Below are 15,921 nucleotides of genomic sequence, written 5' to 3'. Positions count from 1 at the left end.
CCATTTATTTATATCTTTTAAGATTTCTTTCAACCATGTTTTATAGCTTTTGGAGTGAGAAATTTATACTTCTTTTGTTAAATTTATCCCTACTTTGTTTTTATTTTTTTATGCTTTTGGCAAGTTGAATTGTTTTCTTAATTTCACTTCCAGATTGTTCATGCTAATTAATAGGAATACAATAGATTTTTGTATATTGATCTTGTATTCTGCAAACTTGTTGAATTTGTCCATTAGTTCTCATAGATTTTTAGTGGTTTCTTTAGGATTGTCTATGTACAAGATTATATCACCTACAAATAGAGATAGTTTTACATCATCCTTTTTAATCCGTATGCCTTTTGTTTCTTTTTTCTTTTTAAACTAGTTGCTTTAGTTAGACCCTACCTTGCAATGTTGAACAGAGGTAGTGAGAACAAACACCCTTGTCTTAGGGAAAAGCTTTCAGGTTTTCACCATTAGGTATGATATTGGCTGTGGGTTTTTCATAGATGCATTTATCAGGTTGGGACGTTTCCTTCTATTTCTAGTATGTTGAGTGTTTTTATCACAAACTGGTGTTAGATTTTGTCAGATAGTTCTTCCACATAAATGAGCATATGGTTTTGGGCCTTTATTCTAATTATTTTTAATTCATTTTCAGATGTTAAACGAACTTAAAATTCCTGGGATAAATCTCTTTTGTTCATGTATAATCTTTTTTATATGTTGCTGTATTTGATCTGCTAGTATTTTGCTGAGGACTTTTGCATCTATATTTATAAGGCTGTTGGTCTGTAGGTTTCTTTTCTTGTCATGTCCTTTTTTGGCTTTGGGATCAGAACAATGCTAGCCTCATAGAATGAGTCTGGAAATGTTTGTTTCTTCTCTATTTTTTGGAAGAGTTTGTGAACAATTGGTGTGAATTTTTCTTTAAGTGTTTTGTAGAATTCATCAGTAAACCCATCTAGGCCTGGACTTTTTTTGTGGGAAGTTTTAAAATTACTCATTTAATCTCTTTGTTTGTTATAAGTCTATTCAGATTTTCTATTTCTTCTTGAGTCAGTTGTTAGAAGTTCTTTTTAGGAATTTGTCTATTTTATCTAAATTACCTAATTTGGTGCCATATAGTTGTTCATAGTATTTCCTTATTTCTCTTTTTATTTCTATAAGGTCAGTAGTGATGAGTCTTTTCTAATTTTCTTCTGATCAGTCTAGGTAAAGGTTTGTCAGTTTTGTTCTTTTTTTTTTTTCAAATAACCAATTTTTGGTTTTGTTAATTTTCTCTACTTTTCTATTATTTATTTCATTTACTTCCTTTTTTATTATTTCCTTCTTTCTTCTTGCCTTGAATTTAGTTTGCTTCTCTTTCTCTGGCTCCTTAAGCCAGTTTTGCTTTTTAAATTTTCTCTTGTAAAGAGTCTGTCACCCAGGCTGTAGTGCATTGGCGTAGTCATTGCTCACTGCAGCCTCCAACTCCTGGGCTCAAGCAATTTTCCTCCTTCAGCCTCCTGAGTAGTTAGGACTACAGGTGTGTGCCACCATGCTGGGTTGATTTTTTAATTTTTTTTGTGGAGACAGGGTCTTGCTATATTGCCCATCCTGGTCTCAAACTCTTGGCCTCCAGTAGTTTTCTTCCTTTTTCCGCTTTAGTTTTGTTTTTTTTTTTTTTTTTTTTTCACATTTTTTTTTTTTTTTTTTTAACCTCTGTTCATCTTTTACTGCCTTGTTTTGCATTAGGTATTTTCTAGTGTAGCATTTTAATTTATTTAATTATTTTTAGACATAAAAAAATTTTTTTTTCTTAATTGTTGTCCTAAGGTTTATGATATACATCTTAACTTGTCAGAATCTACTTCAGATTTGTAGTACGTTAATTCCAGTGAGATACAGAAACTTTATTTTTATATAGCTCCCTTCCCCATTTTTGTGCTATTATTATATATATTATGTTCATGTGTGTTACAAATCTAACAACACTTGGTTACCATTATTACCTGATGTAATCTTATGTCTTTTAAATAAGCTGATAGAAGAAGAGAGAGCATGAATATATTTATAGAGTTTAAAAAATACTAACCTTCTTAATTACCATTGCTGGTTCTCTTCATTTGTTCCTGTGGATTTGAGTTACCATCTAGTGTCATTTCCATATTCCATTGCAGCTCTGTTCCCAACCACCTCCTTTACCCTGTTGTTGTCAAATATATTATATTTTTATATATTATATGAAAACAATGCAATTTTATAGATATTGTTTATGAAGTTACTTTCTAAATTATTTAAGAAAATAGGAAAAAATATGTAATTATTCTTTTATCATTACCTACATAACTACATTTACTAGAGCTCTTTTGTTATTTGTGTGAATTTAAATTTCTGTCTCAGCCAGGTGTAGTGGCATGCATCTGTAGTCCCAGCTACTTGGGATACTGAGGCAGGAGGATGGTTTGAGCCCAGGAGTTTGAGGCTACAGTGAGCTGTGATTATGCCACTGCATTCATCCCAAGCAACAGAGTGAGCCCCCATCTCTAAAAAAAAAAATTGCTGTCTAGTGTCACTCCCTTTCAGCCTGAAAAACTTCCTTTAGTAGTTTCTGTAAGGCAGGTATGTGGGCAATGGATTCACTTAGTATTTGTTTTTATTTTGCTTTCATTTTTAAATGATAGCTATTCTGGGCTTAAGGGTTTTTTGTTTTTACTTTTCTTTCTGCATTTTGAATATGTCATCTCAATACCTTCTGCTTTCCACTGTTTCTGTTGAGAAGTTAGCTGTTAATCTTTTTTTTCTTTTTTCTTTCTTTTTTTTTTTTAATTGTACTTTGGGCTCTGGGGTACATGTGCACATCCTGCATCCTGCATCTGATGCATCTGGGCGTGGATCTCTTTGTCTTTATCCTGCTAGAAGTTCATTGAGCTTATTAGATGTGCATATTAATGTTTTCCGTCAAATTTGGGTTGTTCGCAGCCAGTATTTCTTTAAATATTTTGCCTGTCCCTTTCTCTGTCATCTCTTTTTCTGGTACTACCATTATGTATGTATATGTTGGTGCACATAATGCTGTCTTACACTTCTCTGAGGCTCTGTTCATTTTGTTGTTCTTTAGACTGAAAATCTCTATTGCATATCTTTATTGTTGGGTGTGTGTGGGTGTGTGGGGGTGTGTGTGTGTGTGTGACTTGGAGACTGTTTTCACAGGTCAAGGAGTTTACAGTTTTGCTCCACGTTCAAGAAGAACTAGTAGTTTAGTTTTCTCTCCAGTCATTCCTGAAAGGGCCAAGTCTTTCAGACCTCCAAGGATGGGTGTGATTTAATTTTAAGCCTGGCTGCCTAGGAGTGGCCTCTCGTGTAGAGTAGCTTATTGTTTAATCAGGGATTGGTCACAGGTTGTGAGCCAGTAAGTCTTGTGTTGTTTATTGCTTGAATTATGTGTGGCTTGGGGAATGTGTTCCAGTCTGTCCCGTGTCCTGTTTTGATTGCTTGTGAAGTAGGTGCAGCCTAGTGCATGTGCACAGCCTTCTAAGTTCATAGGGACGATTGTGATCCCATGAAGTGTCTTCTTAGCTGTTTCTTTCCATGGTTTTCTCTGGCAACCTTCTGGCTGGTCTGCCATTTTTCTTGTTGCTACTAGTTTCATGAAGCTACCAGCCCTGTCTTAATTGCCTGCCACCAACATCTCCGCTGTTTTTGGCAGTGCCCATAGGCATGAACTTCTCCATGCTCTATTCTAAATAACCAGTCCCCTCAGGACAGGACTGCGGAGCTCTCCATCCTTATGGCTTGCCTTCAGGGTCTGCCCCTGGTAGAACCTCTAAGCCACTGCACTGGAGCTCAGGGTGGAGAGACTTTCTGGTTCTCCTGGAGTGACACCCCTTACTCTAAGAGTGGGCACTGGGGCCAGGTGCGGTGGCTCACGCCTGTAATCCCAGCACTTTGGGAGGCTGAGGTGGGTGGATCACGAGGTCAAGAGATCGAGATCATCCTGGCCAACATGGTGAAACCCTGTCTCTACTAAAAAATACAAAAATTACCTGGGTGTGGTGGTGCACACCTGTAGTCCCAGCTGCTCGGGAGGCTGAGGCAGGAGAATTGCTTAAACCTAGGAGGTGGAGATTGCAGTGAGCCGAGATCGCACCACTGCACTTCAGCCTGGCACCTGGTGCCTGGCACCTGACAACAAAGCCAGACTCTGTCTCAAAAAAAAAAAAAAAAAGAGTGGGCACTGGGGAGGGAATAGGAGTCCCTGGTCTTCTCAGCTTGCCTCTCCCAATATGAAGCTTGCATCCTATTAGCCAGCTGGGGTAGGATGATTGAGGCCTAGCATTCTTGCCCTGTTGTGCCTGAAATTCTGCCCTACAAGTTGGGGCTGGGTGGGAGAAGGAAGCCCAGTTCTCTTGGCCACTTTCATCCAGAATTGAACTTCTGCAATACTGAGCTGGGGGAGATGAGACGTGCTCCTGGAGTGAAGCTGAAGCCCATAAACTTGGAGCTGGGGGAATAGAGAACCTTGCTTTCTTGGCCACACCGATCCAGCACAGTGCTTCTGTAACATGGTGCGGTGCTGGTAAAGGGCAGAACTGGAGCAGATCATGACTCAAATGCCACAGACTCTGCCTGTACTTACCAATATTTAGTAGATTTTCTTGAATAAATGTTTCTCCACTTACTCTGTGCTCTGAGGACAATTTCCAGAGACTTTACATGATTATTTTAAAAATTTTCACCAGTGAAATGGTTGTTTTACTGAGGAGAAGCATCTACTTCCAAGACAGCCATTCTGTAAGTCCTGTCCCCTTACTGAAAATTGTGACAGTGGCAAAAAAATTTTTGGTGTGAGCTTCTCTACATATCATCTCTACTAGAACTCAATTCAGCCCAAACTCAAGATTTTATTCAGGAGGCAAGAAAGCATATAGAACAGTGAAATGGTGTTATAGTGTGAGGTTTACTTAAAAAAAATAAAGAGTTTGAGACTTATCACATAAATGTTGACGTTTTGCAAAGTAGCTATTCTCCAGAATAAAGCATTAATCAGAAGGGGAAACAGTAGTAATTATAGGAAAAACATTCTGATCCCTGGAGCAGCAGAAATAATCTCACCACTGGGAACTCTTGTGAGTTAAATGGGGCCTTTTCTGCTGATGCTCCAGCTAGGGTTTGACATATTTTTAAATTTTTTTTTATAGAGAAAAACTATGTTCAGCAAGTATTGGCAAGGGCAAACAAAGTAGCCCCTCATCCGGTCTCTAGAAACATATAGACTGGGTCCACAAATGCAGAAAAGCAGATTGTGTCATTGCTATGACTTTGAACTGCTTTAGTGATCCCTTCCATGCTGACTGTTGGCAAAAGCTCATTTTCCTTCTTTCTGTTTCTTTCTCCCTCCCTGAACACTAGCCAGACTGTGAAACTCCTACCTTTTTAAAAAATATGTATATACTTTAAGTTTTGGGGTACATGTGCAGAATATGCAGGTTTGTTACATAGGTATACACGTGCCATGGTGGTTTGCTGCATCGATCACCCCATCATCTACATTAGCTATTTCTCCTAATGTTATTCCTCCCCAATCCTCCTACCCACTGCTATCCCTCCCCTAGCCGCCCACCCTCCAATAGGCCCCAGTGTGTGATGTTCCCCTCCCTGTATCCACGTGTTCTCATTGTTCAATACCCACTTATGAGTGAGAACATGTGTTGTTTGGTTTTCTGCTCTTGTGTCAGTTTGCTGAGAATGATTGTTTCCAACTTCATCCATGTCCCTGCAAAGGACATGGACTCATCCTTTTTTATGGCTGCATAGTATTTCATGGTGTATATGTGCCATATTTTCCTTATCCAGTCTATCGTTGATGGGCATTTGGATTGGTTCCAAGTCTTTGCTGTTGTAAACAGTGCCACAATAAACATACGTGTGCATGCATCTTTATAACAGAATGATTTAAAATCCTTTGGGTATATACCCGATAACAGGATTGCTGGGTCAAACGGTATTTCTATTTCCAGATCCTTGATGAATTGCCACACTGTCTTCCACAATGGTTGAACTAATTTACACTCCCACCAACAGTGTGAAAGCGTTCCTGTTTCTCCACATCCTCTCTGGCATCTGTTGTATCTTGATTTCTAAATGATTGCCATTCTAACTGGCATGAGATGGTATCTCAGTGTGGTTTTGATTCGCATTTCTGCAGCCAACAAACATTAAAAAAAGCTCATTATCACTGGTCATTAGAAATTCCTACCTTAGTGGAAAGTGTGATAGGGCTGTGCCACTGTGAAAGATAACCTCCTTTGGATTTGACACCCTCTCCTCAATTGTATCTCTTCTTAGTCTCCTCATCCCCACCATTTTATCAAGGGAATAGTCCATTTTAAAGAAGTATGGGACTCCAAAGAAAAGACTCGGCCATGGTAGCTACAACTTCTCTTCCCCCTTGTTCAGCCCGTGTGTGTCTTGTTTGTGGACATTCACTGCTCCTTTGTGCCCAAAACAGTATTGTCTCTTAGCTTTTGCCCGAATATTTGAACTTTAGACACTGCTTCTCCACACCCCAAAGTTGTCTCTCTGTCTCTCTCTTCCTCTCCCCCTCTCCCCATTAATAAATGTTTTCAACTGCCTCTCTAAAAAGCCTAGACCCCGTGATACCCTCCTTTCCTTGACCTTAGACCCTTCTTATTATGCCAATTATTATCTCCAGGCCCATTCCCTGCCCCTGCCTTTGGCTGCTTTCTCTCCTCCTCCTCTTGGCTCTGAGCTTACTTACTTTATAGTGATGGTATTTCTTTCCTCTCCCAAACTAGCTCCTTCCCCATCACCATTCCTCCCACCATCCTCGTTTGCAGTGGTCAGGTGAAGGAGAGACGCAGATCCCAGAGAGTCTTGCGGCATGTACCTCTCTGTTTCAGGGGAAAAGCTGCTGCTGGCCCCACCACTAGTATCCTGTGGGAATAACAGCCCAGTGCTGTCAGAACCTACAGGTCTTCAAGAGAAGACAGAAACTCCAGATTTTAATGTAAACTGTCTCACTTTTAAATGTTGACAACTGTTCTTTTTTCCCCAAGAACCTGGGGAAAGTGGCAAAACCCCCCACATCTCTGGGCTAGATTTAACTCCCCTGTCTCCCACATTAACTCAGTTGCCCAGTTCTGGAAGGCTGCCTGCTAAGATCATATTCCCATTTCACTGGCCCACTGTGGTCCCTGCCTTTAAGCATTGTCATCTGGATGACCATAATGGCCATCTAACTGGTCTCTGTTTCATGCTCCCCCCTACCCAGTCTACAATGTACAACATAATTCCCTCAAAATAAGAGAGTCTTGTGTTGAAAGGCTTGTACTCTGTGATCTGGCTGTGTAGACTGAGTCCCAGCTGCCATTTATAAGCTAGGTAATTTTGACAAGTGAATTCATCTTTCTGAATCTCTGTTTCCTTATCTGCAAAATAGGAAAAGTAGTTATACCTCCTAATAGGCCTGTTGTGAAGACTTGGTAAAGAACCATGCCTAAGCTGGAATAGGTACTTAATAAATGTTAAACACAATTGTGTCATCTGCTATGCAAAGACCTTCAAAGGCTCCATTGCTTCTTAAATAGTTTAGCCTCTTTGTCTAGACATTCAAGACCCTCTTGCTCTGGCTTCAGCCACACTAGGCTCCTGCCTTATTCATTTTTCTTCTCCTCTGCAGTGCTATGTGTTCTCACTATCTTACACTTTCATCCCCCCTGGTAACCTGTGAGGCAGCTACTCTGATTATCCTCATTTCACAGATGAGTGAACTGAGGCTAAGTTTCCTGCCCAAAGCTTCCCGATCTGAAAGTGGAGGAAGCAGGATTTGACTCCAGATCTGTCTGACTAAAGCCTGTTGTCTTTCCACTACACCTTAGAGAGAGACAAACATACAGGGACAGGAAGACACAAGAGGCATTGTTTTTTCTCTATGAGAAACCAATCTGAAAGAGTGGTGTAACCGTGTGAGAATGGTATGAGGTGGGTTGGGGCCAGGATATGCTGATGCTTGTGAAAGCTGCTGAAGTCAACACAAGGGATTTTTAAAACTAGATTTAGAACAAGTTGCAAAGCAAGAAAGAATTGGCTAGGTGCTTTGGGGCCAACAGGGTAATATAATTGTTTGGCTCCTTTTGTAGCAGGTGTGGTTAAGCCCTCCCTTAAAGGCTTCGGCAAGATCAGGTTAGCATATCAGTTAGGTTCCCCAGTTGGAGAAACAGACCTCCCAGATTCAAATCTCCATTTTGCTACTTAAATCTCTAGTAACCTTGGAAACGTTATGTCTTGTTTTCTCATCTGTAAAGGGGTGGATAATAATAATACCTACCTCACAGGGTTGTTCTGATAATTAAATAAAATAGTACATGAAAGCCCTCAGAACATTGCCTCACATACAGTAAGCTCTTTTAGAAACAGTAGCTAGTATTTGCCCTTCATGAATATATGTGCTCAAACTTGGTGTCAGTCTCTCTCCTTTTTTTTGACAGTGCCTCAGTTTGTCATTCAGGCTGGAGTGCAGTGGCACAATTTTGACTCTGCAGTCTCAACCTCCTGGGCTCAAGTGATCCTCCCACTTCAGCCCCGCAGTAGCTGGTACTACAGGTGTGTGCCTAGCTAATTTTTTGTAGAGCTGGGGTTTCGCCATGTTGCTCAGGCTGGTCTCAAATTCCCGAGCTCAAGCAATCCACCCTCTTTGGCCTCCCAAACTATGAGGATTACGGGCGTGAGCCACCGCGCCTGTCCAGTCTCTCTTGTTTCTTGACCTGTTCCAATAACCAAAACCACAGTCCTAATCATCGCCCCACCTTCTATTTGTAGATATTTAAAATCTTTTCAAAGTGCTCCAGACACCTCATTAGGAAGACGGTGGAAAGTTTCTGAAATCTTAAACAAATTTCTAGAAGGAGGTGACCATACTCCTTTCTCTCACCTCCCTTATTACATACTGCTTGCATTTGTATAGCCCACTAGTATAAGTGCACAGACTCTGGAGAGGGTTGGCCTGGGTTCAGATTCCATCCTTTCTACTTACTCTCTGTGTGGCTGTGGGTTACCTAAACTCCCATGACCTCAATTTTCTCATGTGTAAAAACTAGAGACTTAATAGTGTCTCTATCTTGGGGTTGTTATAAGGATTACACAAATTAATACATCTAAAGTGCTTAGCACAGTACCTGCCACATAGGAAGCTTTAATTTAAGTAACTATTCTCATTACTATTAGAAAATAAACTAAGAGATCACTAGGCATCCCTTAAACTTCTCTTTTAGGTTTTCCTTTACTAGCTAGTTCTCACATTTCCATGCATTCTCAGCCCCTGATTAGAGCACTTGCCTTTATAAGGGAATCTTGGACTGCTGTCATATCCCTCCCTTGGCCCTGCCAGCCCCTGCCCTTGGGTGGTGCTTTATTCCCAACTGCAGCCATAAGGCTCTCATTTGGTGCCAGGACTCTGCTGGGAACAGCTTCTGAGATAATCCTGCACAGATTGTCAGGCCCAACAAACCAGTCGCTATAGGTCCTTAACCTCACTCTGCATGGGACTAGAAGAAAGAGGTTTCCCAGCCAGTCACTTTATTCAGTCATGGTGGAGTGGAATGGCACCCCTGCATCAGACCAGAAGCTTTTGGCACATTCAGTACTCGATGCTGAGGCTCTGTTTATATTTCTGTTAGGCTGGCCCTGGCCCTGGCATCTTTTAGCCTATCATGGGCTCACATCTTGCCCAGCCAGCTGTTGTCAACAACAACCTGTGCTCATTTAGCCTAGGTGTCTCAAGCACTTTTTACATGCTAAACAGAGGGACAGTGTGTGTGTGTGTGTGTGTGTGTGTGTGTGTGTGTGTGTGTGTGTGTGTGTGTATGTGTGTGTGTGTGTACATATGTGCATAAGGATAAGTTGAAAGAAGTCAATGGACAGAATAAAGCCTACTTGTAATGCAGTGCAGCACAGTGAGTCTGAGCTTTGGAGACAGATGGGCCTGCTGCAAATCCTAGCTCTGCCTCTTGTCTGTTGTGCAACGTGGGACAAGTTAATCTGTCTCACTTTGATCAACTATACGAAGAGGATAGTAGAAACATATACCCTGAAGAGTTACTGTAAAAATAAGAGGTAGCGTATGTGAATGCCTGATAGAGACCTAATCAATGATCTTTGCAATTATTTTCCCTAGACCCAGTTTTCAACTAGGGTGTTTCCCTAGAAATAAAAAAGGAGAATCTACGTACAAAAATGAATAATTTGTACTCCTAACCTTACATCATGTACAAAAGGTAACTCAAAATGGATCAACAACATAAATGTAAGAGCTAAAGCTGTAAAACCCATAGAAGACAGTATAGTTGTGAATCTTTGTAAACTTGAATTAGGCAATGGATTTTTAGATATAACACCAAAGGCACAAAATACAAAAGAAAAACTAGATAAATTGAACTTTATCAAGCAAAAAAAATTTATGTTTCAGAGGTCACCATCAAGAAAGGGAAAAGACAATCCAAAGAATGGGATAAAAGTTTTGTAAATCTTATGGCCATATGCAGTGGCTAATGCCAGTAATCCCAGCACTTAGGGAGGCCAAAGCAAGTGGATCACTTGAGGTCAAGAGTTCGAGACCAACCTGGCGAACACTGTGTAACCCCATCTCTTTTTAAAATACAAAAATTAACCGGGCATGGTGGCACACACCTGTAGTCCCAGCTACTCAAGAGGCTGAGGCACAAGAATTGTCTGAACCCAGGAGGTGGAGGTTGCAGTGAGCAGAGATCATGCCACTGCACTCTAGTCTGGGCAACAGAGCAAGACTGTCTCAAAAAAAAAAAAAAAGTTTTGTAAATCATATATCTGACAAAGAACTTGTAGCCAGAATATATAAATAACACTTAAAACTCAACAATAATGGCTCATGCCTGTAATCCTAGCACTTTGGGAGGCCGAGGAGGGTGTATTGCGAGTTCAAGAGGTCAAGATCAGCCTGGCCAAGATGGTGAAACCCCATCTCTATTAAAAAAATACAAAAATTAGCTGGGTGTGGTGGCGGGCACCTGTAATCCCAGCTACTCGGGAGGCTGAGGCAGAGAATTGCTTGAACCTGGGAGGCAGAAATGCAGTAAGTTGAAATCACACCACTGTGCTCCAGCCTGGGCAACAAAGCGAGACTCCATCTCAAAAAAAAAAAAAAAAAAAAAAAAAAAAAAAAAAAAAAAAACAACTCAGCAATAAAAAGACAAACAACTCAATTTAAAAATGGACAAATATCTGAATAGACAGTTCTCCAAAGAAGATGTACAAATGGCCAACAAGCACATGAAAAGGTGCTCAACATCACAATCCATGAGGGAAATCTAAATTAAAGCCACATGAGATGCCACCTCCCACCCAATAGATTGGCTGTAATCGAACATACAAATAATAAGTGTTGACGAGGATGTGGAGTGACTGGAACTCTCAAATACCACTGGTAGGAATGTTAAATGGTGCAGCCTCTGTGGAAAACTGTCCAGCAGTTATACAAAAGGTGAAACATATGACCCAGGTTACCATATGACCCAGTAATTCTACTCCTAGGTATATACTTAAGAGAAATAAAAGCATATGTCCACATAAAAAAAAAAAAAAAACTTGTACGTAAATGTTCATAGGAGCATTATTTGTAATAGCCAAAAGACGAAAACAACCCAAATGTCCTTCGGTGTGTGAGTGGATAAACAGTTGTGGTATATTTATATGATGGAATCATCCATACAATTTAATGAAGTACTGATATATGCTACAACATGGATGAACCTTGCAACACCAGGCTAAGTGAAAGAAGCCAGACACAAAAGTCCACATACTGTATGATTCCATTTCTATAAAATGCCCAGATTAGGCAAATCCATAAAGGCTAGTGGTTTCCAGGGGCTGGAGTGTGGAGGGTAATAGGGAGCTAATAAGTATAGGGTTTCTTTTCTATATTACGAGATATATATTTGGTCTTCGTCACCATTTCCTGGAATACAACTCCTAAAATCCTTGGAGTCTCCAGTATGATGTCTTTTGGTATGCTAATGAGTTGACTGATGGTTGGCAGTCCCTAGGTAGACCAAGGATAGGGACTGGTCACTGGAAAGACCAAGACATGAATAGAGGGCTGGTACTTTCAGCCCAACCTCCAGGGACGGGAGAGGGGCTGAAGGCGAAGTTGATCACTAATGGCCAATCATTTAAACAATCATGCCTACATAATGAAGCCTCCATAAAAACTCAGAATAACAGGGTCCAGTGAGCTTTTGGATAACTGAACATGTGAAGATTCATGGAGGGTGGCCTATCCAAGTAGGACACGGAAGTTCTGTGCCCCTTCCCACATACCTTCCTTGCTTTATGCATCTCTTCACCTGTATCATTTGTTATGTCCTTTATTATAAAACAGTAAACATAAGTGTCTCCCTGAGTTCTGTGAGCTGCTTTAGCAAATTAATAGAACCCAAAGAGGGGGTCATGGGAACTCCAGTTTGAAGCTGGTTGGCCAGAGGCTCCAGAGGTCAAAACTTGAAACTGGTGTGTGAAGAAGAGGGGGGATGCAGTCTTGGGGACTGAACCTTCAGCCTGTGGGATCTGACACTATCTTCAGGTAATAGTGTCAGAATTGAACTGGAGGACATCTGTGTCCACTGCAGAACTGATTTGCTTATTTGGTGAACGTGGGGGACAAAAATCTCACACATTTGGTCACAGAAGTTTCTGTGTTGATTGTTGTGGTGTGAGAACAGAGAAAAAAACGGTCTTTTTTTCCACTATCATAGGGAAATGATCTAAAGTTGACTATGGTGATGGATATACAACTCTGGGAATATGCTAAAAAGCCATTGAATTGTCTGCTTTAATTGGTTGAATTATATGGTACATGAATTATATCTCAGTATAACTTTTGTAGGGTGCCATGACTCATGCCCATAATCCCAGAACTTTGGGAGGCCAAGGTGGGAGGATTGCTTGAGCGAGCCCAGGAGTTCAAGACCAGCCTGGAAAGCATAGTGAGGTCCCATCTCTACAAAAAAAAAAAAAAAAAAAAAAAAAAAAAGAAATTAAGATTAGCCAAGTCTGGTGGCACACACCTGAAGTGCCAGCTATTCTGGAGGCTGAGGTGTGAAGGAGGCCCAGGAGCTTGAGGGTGAGGTGAGGCATGATCATACCACTGCACTGTAGCCAGGGCAGCAGAGTGAGACCCTGTTTCTAAAAAAAAGAAAAACAAAACAAAACAAACAAAACAAAACAAAAAACCTCTTAAAGGAAAAAAAAAAGGAATGAGAAAAGAACTACCCAGGGCCACCATGATGGACTTGAAAAAGGTATGGTTATTTCTCAATGACATTCTAAGCAGGGGGTGGATTATTCATGCCTCCCCTTTTTAGACTGTATAGGATAACTTCCTGACATTGCCATGGCATTTGTAAACTGTTATGGCGCTGGTGGGAGTGTAGCAGTCAGGACGACTGGAGGTCACTCTCATCACCATCTTGATTTTAGTGGGTTTTAGCCAGCTTCTTTACCACAGCCTGTTTTATCAGCAAGGTCTTTATAACCTTTGTTTTGTGCTGACCTCCTATCTCATCCTGTGACTACGAATGCCTAACACACTGGGACTGCAACCCAGCAGGTCTCAGCCTTATTTTACCCAGCCTCTATTCAAGATGGAGTTGCTGTGGTTCAATCACCTCTGACATTTCCCCTCTCCCTTTTATAAGAGAACCCTTAATCCTAAGGGTTGCAGAGGGACAAAGATCCATCTTCTGTAACTTCTTCAGGCTGAGTAAGGGTGATGATACTCCTGTCTATTAGAGCTCTTGCTCCCAGGGTAGAGAGAAGCTCTGTCAGAAAGCATCAGTATGTTGTGGGCCATTCACAACTTTGAGTTCTGACAAAAGGTGATATATTGAAGATTAATAAGTGTTCAATGTAAGAAAACATTCAGTAAGCTTATTCCTACACAGAGTACAACAGCAACATATTCCACAACAGTAAAGCAAAATAAGCAAAATTATTCCAAGTAAACTAAATTAGAAAGCTTTCCATGAACTAGGCAATTGTTGGAACCAAGCTGATGTGGGGTTGCTAGCCAATTTCAATTTGTGCCCAGAATTGGAATACTGATCCATATTTTTTACATTACCCATCCCTCTTGTTTCTTCTGAGAAGCAGTCAGAGACCACTGGTTGATTCACAGGAATAAGCAGAGTCTTCTAAATTGCAGAAAAATACTTTAAAACAACTGATGAGACTAAAAGATAATAACAGGTATACCATAGTTCTTGAAACATAATTTTTTTCTCTCTCCAGTCTCTCATTTTTACTAAAGATAAATCATGGTAAGACTGATTTGCTTTATAATACTTGGCCAGATTATTTGTATCAAGTACAGCAAGAATAATTATTTTTCACCTAAGCCTTTTTAAAATTGGCTTTAATGGAGCTCCGATTCACAGAAGGAATCTCAGATCTTTTTAAAGCCGAGCCCAGCCATGGGTTGGTGCCCTCAAATACCCATAAGTTGAATAAATTCCTCTTCCCTTGAGGTCCCAAGATAACTTGGGGCTCCTGGGCCTGTCAGAAAGTGACATTCTTTACTTACCACAGGTCAGGAACCCTGTACAGGAACTGTGTAGACAAGGTATGAGGCCAGTTTCCCAAGGGGTTTTCATTGGCTCTGTAAGTCAGGTTTGACTCCTTAAAGGAAAGCACACCATTCCATTCAAAGCCTTGATAAAATAACCAGTGTCTCAAATTGTGTCCTCTTGCAAAAGAAAACTGATTCTTAATTGCACTTATGCAAATAACTATATTGCTATAAGTTAAGAACACTCACAGCTAGTTTCCAAATTCTGGAGAAATCAGATAGAGAGAAACAAATATGCTCCAAGTTGTGTTCACAGGAGTATACTTTACTCAATTATTAAGAGCTGTAAATCGCTTTAAAAAAAAGTTTCCTTGACTCTGAAAAGCAAAGCAAAAAGATCAGTAACATTTTAAGCAAAGTTTAAAAAGATTACTTCAGTCTTCTATTAGGTCAGTCCGCTCAGTTAACTCCTGTTCTGCTTTATATTCATGAACATTTCAGCTTTCCATGAGTCTTGAAAGTTTTTCCCTCTATTCTAGTGTCATAATCTCCAAAGTTATTAGAAACCTGCATTCAAGAACACCTGTTAGAGTCCTATAGCTGATTATAAATCACCTTTTAAAGAGGATCAGAACAAGACAATTGTTTGTGGATGACAGAATGTCTTAGGGCAGCCACAGTCAAAAACATGATTGACAAAGAAATTTGGTTCTCTATGCCTCTATGGCATACAATGATTTTATGTAATAATTATAATTATTACTGATAACATATGCTAAGTTATTTTAGGATTATAAAAGTTTCCCATAATTTTAGAGCACATACTAATAACATATTTCTAGAAATACAGCCCAAGGAAAGCCAAACACGATTTTATATTTGACAGTATTTCCTGTGTGACTTTTATATCAAATAAACCAAATGTCACTTTTGGACTCTAGGTGACCTAATATCTAAAAGATTAATTGGGTCAGAAAAAGGCATACTTTATAATTTCATTTTGGAAAGTTTATCAAATATTAAAGGCTTAAGACACTTGATATTATAAAAAGAATTCCAGGTCACCATAAGTCACTCATTTAACCAAAATGATAAATATTTTAAAAAGGCAAAACCCTATTCTCACTAAGATAGGAGAGACTCAGCTTTTTAAACAAGACCCTGTAAAGACAGCATGAGGTCTGCCGGGCGCGGTGGCTCAAGCCTGTAATCCCAGCACTTTGGGAGGCCGAGGCGGGTGGATCATGAGGTCAAGAGATCGAGACCATCCTGGTCAACACGGTGAAACCCCGTCTCTACTAAAACTATAAAAAATTAGCTGGGCATGGTGGCGCGTGCCT

The sequence above is a fragment of the Sapajus apella genome, unplaced genomic scaffold (genome assembly GCF_009761245.1).
Source record: "Sapajus apella isolate SASKATOON/1434 unplaced genomic scaffold, GSC_monkey_1.0 scaffold204, whole genome shotgun sequence".
Taxonomy (NCBI): domain Eukaryota; kingdom Metazoa; phylum Chordata; class Mammalia; order Primates; family Cebidae; genus Sapajus; species Sapajus apella.
The sequence above is the reverse complement of the archived record's forward strand: the minus strand, read 5'-3'. Positions refer to the sequence as shown.